The sequence below is a fragment of the Pseudoliparis swirei genome, chromosome 20 (genome assembly GCF_029220125.1).
Source record: "Pseudoliparis swirei isolate HS2019 ecotype Mariana Trench chromosome 20, NWPU_hadal_v1, whole genome shotgun sequence".
NCBI classification, from domain to species: Eukaryota; Metazoa; Chordata; class Actinopteri; order Perciformes; family Liparidae; genus Pseudoliparis; species Pseudoliparis swirei.
In genome coordinates, this window is record NC_079407.1 from 19,703,582 (window position 1) to 19,715,284 (window position 11,703).

Sequence of the window (11,703 nt, forward strand, 5' to 3'; positions counted from 1 at the left end):
AGGAACCTTTCTGGACAGAAATATGTACAGCAATTTCATGCTACTCTTCTCTGGTATTGCCATTTTAGTCAGTCCTAGACTATCTAGTAATGCACAGTATGCACACACACTACTTCGATCTTTTGTCAGTCACTTTGGTGAGATATATGGCAAAGATCAAATCGTTTATAATATCCACGGTTTGGTTCATCTGGCAGATGAAGTTCAACAACATGGTTGCCTCGACTCATTCTCTGCATTTCCGTATGAAAGTTACCTGCACACGCTGAAAAAGCTTGTCAGAAAACCAGAGTTTCCCCTTGCACAAATTATCAGACGATTGTCAGAGAAAAGAAGACCAGACACTCCTTTAAATGTTAGCCATTTAAAAAAAACACACTTTGTTGGACCACTTGTAGGTGGCATGTCAGTGAAAGCACAGTATGGTGAAATGGCCTGTGACAAGTGGACTGTTAAAATTTCAACCGGGGATAATGTTTTTGTCATTGGAAATGAAATTTGTTATATACATAACATTGTAGAATGCAATGATGGAGTGTATGTGATATACAAGGAGTGTTCAGAGAAGTCTTTGTTCTTCACTTACCCTTTCAACTCTGACTATTTGAATATTCATAAAATTGTCCAACCATCTGATCCACTTAAGTGTGTTAAAATGTCAGCGCTTGTTCAGAAATGTGCTGTTTTGCCTCATAGGGATGGTTTTGTGGCTATACCCCTATTTCATACGTTTTAGGTATCTAATGTGCATTTGCAAAACAAATTGTCGATTTATGGACTTGGGTGTGTCAATAAAACATTTGTTTAAACTCTTATTTCAAGAAAATCAAGTTCTTAAATGCACAAACACACTAAAGCTAATGGACAAAAACATCTTGGCTCTTTTAGCTAAAAGTCATAGAAGTTTCCAGGTACACAGTTCGCCTTTACAGTTCTCAGTTGGAAGTTCCACCAAGCAGCACAACTGGCAGTATTCACTTGAGGCGACCGAGACCTATTCTCATGTTTTCCAAATGGTAATTGTCATACTCCTGGTTATAGAGAACTTTAATAGTTGCTAAATTGTTTTCTAGTTGCTAAATTGTTTTCAGAAGTTCTTGGAACAGAGTTATATTTCTGTGACTGATGACACTGTTTGTTTCTTTCCTCTGTAATTCAGGATGTTCCATCTGATTGAATTCTTGGACAGCAAAACAGTAGCAGTCGTGCCACAAAGCTGGTACAGTGGTGGTGGCTGCGTTTGGCCAGATTACCCGAGGGATGAAAGGGTGGACAAGGCGGTCCGGTGCCGAAGAACCTCAACCTGACTGGCAGACACATGATGTCAGAATAATTAGATCATGCGGTATGCTAATTATATTAATATTCTAATAATTAGCAGTTTAAACAAATACATAAAACATTTACCTTATGTTACATATGGGGAAACAACATTTTAATCACATTGTTCTGGTCATAATTCTGTACTTTTCATTGTGTTTTGACTTAATTTTTAGATGATTACTTGGTGGCAAGGCGATGGTTAACAAAATATATGTCCTGTGACACATCTGATCTCCATTCAGAAGAGGAGGCAATTCCTAAAAGGAGAAAGCCAATGCCTGTGTGAGTAAATGTGTATAAATTGTATTCTTTAGAACTCTTTTACCTTAATAAAATAAAGTGTCTGTCATTCAATGTTATAGTATGACAAATAATACATTTTTTTCCTAACTCCATTTCTAGCCATTTCTTTGGGGACTCGGATGCAGACAGCGAGACTGAAAATCGCCACCCCCAAAAAAAAAAGGGTCCAACCACTAGCAGGACAGTTGCCCCTCCTCCAACTATTGCCCCTCCTCCACCTATTGCCCCTCCTCCACCTCTTGCCCCTCCTCCACCACGGACTTCATCACCAGCAGGACAGCGAACAAGCCATGCAGGGTACACGCCAACCTGGCGAGGGGCGAGGTGTGGTTCAGACACCATTGCCTGCTGTGGTGAGCAACAACTCAAACGGCTATGGGATTCAAATTGAATCTTTTTAATCATTTCACTTTTTACAATGTTAACGATGGTAAATTGGATACGAGACATGCAATACACACTGTCACATTGAATCCAAGTGAATATGATTATTACGATTGGATTAATGGAGTTGTATAACACTTGATGTTTCCATATTTGATGTAAAATCTCTCCCTTTTTTAAATGCTATTCTAATGTTTTTTTTTATAGCTGCTCAAGTTCAAATGATGGCCATGCTGGAGACAGCAGGTCCATCAATTAACACAGCAGGTCCATCAATTAACTTCCAAAATTGACAGCTTTGTTCGCCCCAGCGTGACACAAATGTCTGGTCAAGAAGTGGAGTGGAGAGACCCGTTTCCGTTGACCACAATGGAGGAAGTGGACATGTTTGAGCAACAGCTCAAAGATCCAGCCAACGCTTTAATGAAGAAGAGTGTGGTGAGTTTTTTTTTGTTTTAAGAATCTCACGCAAAGCTCATTAAAATCTATTGTATGTCATTAACACTAGATAATACCCTGTTTGATGGTAATGTTTTTTAAAACAATATCAAATATTAATAGTACTTTTTCTATCCATTTTAGATTTCCTCCTTGGGAACAATCGGAGGACATGATGTAAAACGTGCAACGTGGAACATCCTCGCACGCATGTTCACTGATGATGTTGGCAAGTCCATAAATTGGAAAGGGATTAATGGAAAAAAATCTTTCAATCGAATGACGTCCAAGACTTTGCTCCTGCGTAAGTAACTCATATATAATGAAAACAATTTGATTTCACCTGGAGGTCTTTGTGTTCAAACTTACGAATAACCATGTTTCTAAACAAAATGTTTGAATTGCAACTTTATTCTCTATTTAGGTGAATGTTACTCAACTATACCTTTACATAATAGTTATATGATATATTATCTCTATGGAGTGGAGATGGTCAGCTGCTTCAGGTTCCTCGGGGTCAACATCAGCAACGACCTCACCTGGTCTGCTCACACAGACAAGGTGGTCAAAGCGGCCCGGAAGCGCCTCTTCTTCCTGAGGAGACTGAAGAAGTTTGGCATGGATTCAGTCATCCTCACCAATTTCTACAGATGCACAATAGAAAGCATCCTGACTGGGTGCATCACAGTGTGGTATGGGAGCTGCACAGCCAAGGACCGCAAGGCCCTACGTCGTGTGGTCAGGACTGCGGAGTTCATCATCGGTAGGGAGCTCCCAGCCCTGCAGGACACATACCGCACACGATGCCTCAGGAAGACTGGCAGGATCCTAAAGGACTGCCATCATCCAGCCTTCAGTCTGTTCACCCGGCTGCCTTCTGGAAGGCGGTACCGTAGTATCCGGTCTCGCACACAGAGACTGGAGAACAGTTTCTTCCCGAGAGCCATCAGGCTGCTAAATGGACACTGACACACGATCGACACTTTGCACTCGACACTTTACACTCGTCACTTTACATACACTGTCACTTTCAGCCTTGTACTTACACTTACACTTTCTATTGCACTACCTGCTTTCACTACCTGCTACTCCCATTTGTCTGTAGTTTAGTTATTATGTGTATTACATGTTAGTATTATGTTCAGAGTTCTTGTACAGTGTGTATGTCATGTTATATTATGTTCGGCTATTGATAGTTGTTGTGTGGTGCCTTGTCCTAAGAATTTCAGTGCCCAGTCTGACCCTGTGTCATTCTGTTTATCTGACAATAAAAGACTTGACTTGACTTGACTTGACTTGACTATATTTAGCATAGCACACTTTAAGTGCCAGACAGCCACTAGATTTTAGACTGCATGTCTGATTTATGTTGCACTGAGTATTCATGTGATTTTGTATCTGCTTGTGTGATTACAGATGCTGTCAGAAAGAATCACTCAACACATGCGTCCACTGACGACCAGGTTCTTAAGCACGCCATTCGGTGGTTCAACCTGGCAGCAGACCGGGGTAGCTCCAGGAGGCGTGCTACTGTAGACGTCGAGCAGACTTAAAATATATCTTTTTTAAATGTGTGTGTATATAATTTTGTCCTTTCAAATAAAAAACTGTTTGACATTATTTACGTTTGCATTTTGTTGTTGTTGCATTGATGCATATTTGTTAGCTTGATCTGGGCCAAATGAGCCGCTTTATGGAAGGGTCAATATTTTATGAATATCTGCGTAATATTGGCGGATACGGGGCGGATCCGCCCCGTATCCGCCCCGTATCCGCCAATATTACGCAGCGCGCATCTGTTCCGGATCCGGCGCTGTGCATTTAGCCGCCGATCCGGACCCGTTTTGCGGAGCCTTCCCGGAGTCTACGGCGGATTTGGGGCGGATCTGGAACAGAGTCAGTTTGCTATCTGGGACACTCGTAGAGAAAAAACAATGGAAAGAAAATTGCGTGGGAAGCTGCACTTTTGTAAACACTTTTAATTGTTAGCTGCACAGAGACTTTTTTTCTCTTTTTTTATCAAATATAAGGACACGATGAACTGATTTACTTCTGGCACACTTAGAAACTCAAGATTAAAACTGAATTAAGCTTAACAATTGGATTTCAGCTTGAAGCATGTTTTGCCTGAAATGTCAGCTTACAACCTGCCATTACAATTGAGCCAACAAATCTGTAATAGTAGCGTGGTTAGCTTTAAAGAGCATTTTCAAGTCTCCATTTAATAACAGAGAATTAGATTGTCTGGTTGTGTCACATCCACTTCCCAGTAAGCAGGAGGTGTCAGCCATTCAAACCTGCACAGGCCAAAGAATCACGTATACTTGGCATACTTGAATGTCCACCAGATGCAGGGTTCAGAAACACATATAAAACTAAACTTGCAGACATATTTTCATACTAACAAACATTAGCACAAACAATCACTCTCATTCATACACATGCACAATGAAGCTTGCACATACACAAAGTCAAGTAATTATGAAGCATCAGGTTGCTGTAGTAACTGGTAGACTTGTTGAGGCTGGTAACATGCCCCATCTGTTAACATCAATAAATGCAAAAAAAACAGTGCCCCACACTTCCACTCATCAAGACACACACTCCTACCAGCTCACACACTCTCAGCCTTAGTGTGGAATTACTGTCCTGAATAAAGATCGTTATGCACCACATGATGAAGATGTCTTCCAGGTGTGGTACATTAACGAATATCGATCGACCCAGAGGGGATCAATATTCCTTCCTAAAATACTAAAAATCCTGCGAAATATCAACAAAATAAATGGTAGTAATCATTAAAAAATGAAATGTGTGTACAAAACAGCTTGTTAAACAGTTTTAATCTTGGACATTTAATTAAATATGATTTATAAAAAATATAATATTGTTTTCTGTCATGTTCTGATAGTTATACCATTATTGGCAGCAGGTATATTGTCGTGGTAATAGTGGTGGTTTTAGACGTGGCCTAACAAACTGGGAGTTAGGGCTCGTTCACAACAGACGCGACTCTAAAAAACGCGTCGCTAGCCAACCAATTGTTTTACTATGGTACGGCAAACGCGGCGCGTTTTTCTAGCGTTTTTTAGGCACGCTTAAAAGTTAAAATATTCTCAACTTTAAGCGCGAGGAGTGGAGGCGCACCGCTCATCAATGTCACACTTGGCCAAGGCAACCAGTTGGATCAAGCAAGAGGCAGGCTTTATAACTTTACCACTTCCTTCCTGATTTTGTGTGGTATTCATCGTACTCTTTCCTTCGTTTTTTTTAGATCGTGAACCCAAAACCTACGCTTTTTTGGAGATTTTTCCTCCTCCTCATACCACAATACAGCAAAGGCAAGAGCACGACGTCTGCTTGAAGCCATTTCGTAAATGAAGTTTCATCCCCCGGTTGCGCACGCAGGCCCGCTCCACAGGCGCACCGCGCTGTTTTGCCCGGCGCATTTTTCCCAAGGCGCTTTAGTAGCGGCTGCGCTTTTACAAGTCGCGTCTGGTGTGATCGCACCCTGAAGGAGAAGGCCGGGTTTTCTTTAGTCCTAAACTTGTTGGGACTGAACAGAGGGTCTTGCATGTGGATGGGATGCTCTTCCCTGACTCAATGGAAATTCTCTAGTAACAGTAGCTTCAGGCCAGATCCATACTGTTCGAGAAATCTAAATTAATTCCAGATGCCAAAAGCCCACAATTTAAGTAATGTGATGTTGTGTTGCAACTAAACGTCAGCTACATTTTGATTAAAGCGTTACAGCCAGTCCAGATGTCAGGATATTCAAGTACAAAAGGCTTTCTTCAGGTAATTAAAAACTGGAACTGGATTGCATGTCTCTCTTTTGAAAAGCACATGTTTCCAAACATCTGGCTCTTTATCCCTTCCTTTGAACATGACTCGTCAGCTGTATCTGTGTATCAACAGTGTGCAACGATATACGATGCTAATAAACCACTGTGTGAATTAATGGGCCTAAAAAGAGCATTGAGATGGAAAGCCAAATGAAGACTGTGACCTAATAGCCCCACAAAGCACTGCATGTAAGGAATAAGTGGCATTTCCCATTGTGACAGGAGTTGTGTTACAATAGCTGATGGATGGACCTTCATGCCTGTCCCTAACTTGAAGCAGTTGATCAAGACTGCATCGTCTACAGCAGTGGTTCTCAAATGGGGGTCCGCGTACCCCTGGGGGTACGTGAAGGCACTCCAGGGGGTACGTGAGATTTTTTAAAAATCTATTTAAAATTAGCATCCATTCAAAAATCCTTTAAAAATAGTTATTTAATAAATATTCAATAAAACACAAGTGTAAGTTCATAAACTGAATTGTATATTAAGTAGGCAATTTAATTTAATTATCCTAAAAACCCAGAGTCTCCCCCATATCAGGATGGTTTGACCCAACGTGGCACACGCTAACGGTCATGACCCGTCTATCACTGCCGGCTTTTAAACTCAAATAATGAAGTCGTGGTTGAAGCGTAGCAGCAATGCTGCTGAAAACACGGAGGGACAAGTGCCAAAGAAGGCCAAACCAGAGCCGGCAAAATCCCGTCAGTTTTCAGACGACTATGTTTTAATGGGATTTACGTCCACGAGTTGCAACCCACCCAAGCCTTTGTGTTTCTTCTGTGGGGAGAGGTTAGCCAACAGTAGCATGAAGCCAGCCCATCTTGAGCGCCATCTCAAGACAAAACATGCAAATTACGCTGGTAAACCACCTGAGTTTTTCAAGAGGAAACTCTCTGAATTCCGGTCATCTCAAGAAACAATGCGTAAAGCCTCCACGACATCAGCCAAAGCCCTGGAGGCATCTTATGCGGTGTCTTTGCTCATAGCTAAAGCCAAGAAACCATTCACCATAGCCGAAGACCTGCTCCTTCCTGCCGCTGTTGTGCTGGCTGAGACCATGCTGGACACAAACGCAGCGGAGAAGTTAAAGACTGGGCCTTTGTCAAATGACTCTGTCTGCCGCAGAATAGACAAAATGGGAACAGACATTGTCGAGCAAGTTGTGGGGAAAATTAGCGACTCTTTTTCACTCCAGCTGGATGAATCCATAGATGTCAGTGGAAATGCACAACTTGTTGCTTTTGTAAGATACATCGACACTGACGACATTTATGAGCACATTCTATTCTGCAAAACGTTGGAGGGAAGAACAACAGGAGAGGACATTTTTGATGTTGTTAACAGCTTCTTCTGTGAAAACGGCATGAGCTGGAAATCCTGCCGCAGCATCTGCACGGACGCAGCGGCCTCAATGACGGGCAGCGCGAGAGGACTCATAGCGCGCATTAAAAAAGAAAACCCCGATATGAAGTGGACTCACTGTGTCATACACAGGGAAGCGTTGGCGTGCAAGAAAATGAGTCCTGTGTTACATGACGTTTTGAACGACAGCATCAAAGTGATCAACTTCATGAAGGCCACGCAATGCACGCCTGTTTCGCCGCCTCTGTGAAACATGGGAGCTGAACACACTGCTGCTGCACACAGAAGTACGCTGGCTCTCTCGAGGGAGAATACTCAACCGGCTGTTGGAATTACGATCTGAAGTACACGCCTTTCTGATCGAGCACAGGTCTCCCCATGCCACCTTGTTCAAGGACACAGACTGGCTTGCAAAGCTGTGCTATCTGGCAGATATATTCAGCAAACTGAACGAACTGAATGTGTCTCTGCAGGGCAAGGAGACCAGCATTTTAAACATGTATGACAAGGTGGGTGGCTTCCTGAAGAAAGCAGAGCTGTGGAGAAGGTCCTCTGCAGAGGGAGATTTCACCTGCTTTCCCCAGGTGGATGCTTTTCTCTCTCGTGAGGATGTGGACAGAGCTCCAGTCAAGTCGGTCATAGTGGGACATTTGACCAACGTGATTAAAAATTTTCATTCCTACTTTCCTGACATGGAGGATAAATCTGTACAGCTGGATTGGGTGAGAAACCCATTTCTCTTGTCTGAAGCAAACAGAAGCAAGCTACCTGTCACTTATCAGGAGAAACTCCTGGAAGTGTCATCTGACCGTGGCCTCCAGATGAAGTTTTCCACATCCACACTCACACAGTTTTGGGTGTGTGTGAAGCAGGAGCACCCTGACCTGGGACAGAAAGCTTTGGAGCAGCTACTGCCCTTTGCCTCCACATATTTATGTGAGGCCTCCTTCTCTGCAATGACTGTGATCAAAACAAAGCAAAGAAACAGACTGTGCCTGGAGAAGAGCTTAATCACAGCAGTGGCCTCCCTGCCACCAAGACTGACAAAGATCCTCAGTGAAGAACAAGCACAAGTTTCTCATTAAAACGTAAATGCTAAAGCATTCAGTTTAATGCAATGTTCATTGTTGACAGTTTAATAAATCCGACACTGATGGCACAGTGCTGTGTATTACTACTTTTTTTTTTACCAACGATTATTTGCGCTGGTTTGGGGGTACTTGGCTGAAAAAAGTATTTCACAGAGGGTACATCACTGAAAAAAGGTTGAGAACCACTGGTCTACAGTGTCACTGAAAATAATGAAACTGATCTTTCGCCTGTCTGCATCTAACAGAGTATCAATTACTTTAATGGCTGCAGTGGATTTCTAGACAAATGTGGTTGATTCATTAAACTCTTCATTGGTTTAAAACAACTACAATTCTACGAAACAAGCTTTACTCATCTGGATTTGCAGGATTAATGTTCTTTTTGCGGGGGAGCATGAATGGCATCCGTGAGCTGTCAGCACATGTGTCTTGAAGTGCATTAAAATAAGCCAACATGCAGCTTAACCTGTGAAGAAGGAATACGATTCAATGCTGAAATCATGGCTTATATCTTCCATTTGAAGGACCAACATTATATGTATTGTTTTAAATAAATGTGATGCTCGTTTTAAGAAAACCTTGTTACTGCCCTCAAGCCAGTGAGTGCAGGCTCAGCTGAACGACAGATCTTTTGAACAACCACATGATGTCACTGTTTTACATTAATTATGAAGTGAGCGTGTGATGGATCAAACAGGAGATATAGAGTGTGTATTCTGGGATATCAAGTGAAACTTGTTGTTTCCTACATTTTTGCGACCAATTGATGGACACATGTTGGCCATGAATGGAAACATTGTGAAAGGGTTCATCATTAGTCTCTATAATGTTTGAATCAGCATTTGTTTCAGAAGTAAACTATACATATGGTCTACATATGTATATTGATTATTTGAAGTGCAATATGTTGCTTATAGTTGTATCAATATTTGCAGATGATGTCACATCTGACAGGCAAACCACTACGTGCACCATGTGTCACTTATTTCAAATATATACACTCTCAACACAATACAAAAAGGGCATGCTAAAAGGTGCACTGTCTATTACTGCCTGTTCACTGATTAGTCAACACAACATGTGTATATATAGAAGAAGTCAATGTGTTTCCCCAATAAATCATGAACACTAAATACAATGGGCATTGGAAAAAAAAAAGTTCTTTAATGCCAGAGCTTGGAAGAGTATTGGATCAACGCCATGGCAATTAAAACATTTTACAGAAAATGCAGCCTCTTTAAAATCAGAATTGAGGGTAATCAGTGGCCTTTACCAATGAGTGCATGAGAGTGTGCTTCACAATAGTAGCCTCTTTTAAATGAAGTGTGCAATAACACAGTTCCCGCTCAGATTATCCACAAAACTGTCTGTTATGATCTCAATACAGAATGTGTGTATTTGTACTTTCTGTTCTTAAAGGCGTGCGTGTGTGTGTGCACACATACGCACGTAATTGTGCTGTGCTCCTCTCTCATACATCTCGGACACCACAAATCTCCACACACACACTGAAAAGCATTCCAGAGGCTGCATGCCCCCCCCCCCCGCCCCTACACACACACACACACACACACACACATACCACTGGACCCACTGTGAGGGTCGCCCAAAGGGCACATGAAAGAAGACTGGATGGTTTTATGAGCAGAGGAGAGCAAAAAAAAGTAGGTCTAACATTGGTGACTTCCTACAATTAAGGTTTAAAGTGCCACGGTGTGAATAATATATTTTCCCACTGACAAATGTCATTTAATCAAATCATGTTTCTTTTTTTTAGAAAGATTAAAAGTTTCAAACATTCTTTATGCTCTGTGTTAACTCAGGGCAACATGTATATGGTGTACAAAGTTCAAAACACTGGTCTGCCTCCCAGGAACATGCTGAGGTGTCGTAATGTAAGCTGTGATGGTAGCACGCGTTAGCAAGCTGCTAATGACGAAGGGCGAGAGCACGAGGAAAGTGGGTGGTGTGAAGCATCAGTTATACAAATTGTTCCAGCCACTGAGGGTCAAAAGAGTTACCAAGACGTAGATAAGCAATTGCAACTGATATTCAGCTGAAATCAATACTTGAATGAGTCTCAGAGTCACTGTAATACAGACTTGTTTTTATACCGAACATGAAATGACTTGCAGCCAAATTAACTACTGGAAAAGGTTTAAAAGCTGCATTCTGTAGTTGGTTGTTGTCTATTTGACTCCATGTTGGTGCTTTCGGTCATCATCACATGTTGTGGAATGTGAAGTAAAATTACCAAAATGCTGTTGCTCTGCTCCACCAATCAGCTGTATTCACATTTGACTGGTTGAAACTCAAATGTTCATTTATCACTTGGAATGAACAAATAAATTAAATAAAGGTCATAAACTTCCCAACTTAATGTGTATTTGCACAAGTGTGTTGGTTTTGGCCCCTCATGCACTCCCCCATCGGCCTGACATTTCTGGTGCTCCTACTTATCCTTTATCCTGTAAGAATTCTCTTTGGCTCTCTGTTTTACACCTCAACTTCTTGAAAATAAATAGTTTCTTATTCCCTGTACATCACTGACTCCTTGACTGCCTCTCCAATTTCAGCCGAGGTACAAGCCTTCCCTGTCCTAGGAATATATACAGTAAATCTTCTGGTTCATTGCAGCATGGGGTGCATTTACCAGCAGGCAGCTTGGGAGCAGCCATGCAGATATTGCACATTAATTTCTTTGCATTGTGCCTAACTTCACACAATATAGCCCTTACTCCTCCAATGTGTACAAGTCCACTTTGTGAGGAAAGAATATGGACTAATGCTGCATTTAAATTAACTTGTGTTTTTTTTTTATATCTCTGTGGAAATTACAAAAATATACTAAACCCCCATATTCATAATACTCCCCTCAAGTCTGTTAATACCGTATGAGTAAAACATAATGTCAACGTCTCTCTTCGGTTGAACCTAATCATGATGATCACAGG

General features: G+C 41.7%; 1 long non-coding RNA gene across 1 annotated transcript; it reads left to right on the plus strand.

The window, feature by feature from the left end:
• The first annotated feature begins 1,055 nt into the window (after positions 1–1,055).
• On the plus strand, positions 1,056–2,251 carry LOC130211232 (uncharacterized). The gene is made up of 4 exons (XR_008834969.1): positions 1,056–1,345; positions 1,497–1,605; positions 1,726–1,979; positions 2,218–2,251. It is a non-coding gene; the product is annotated as an uncharacterized LOC130211232 (long non-coding RNA).
• Positions 2,252–11,703: the final 9,452 nt, after the last annotated feature.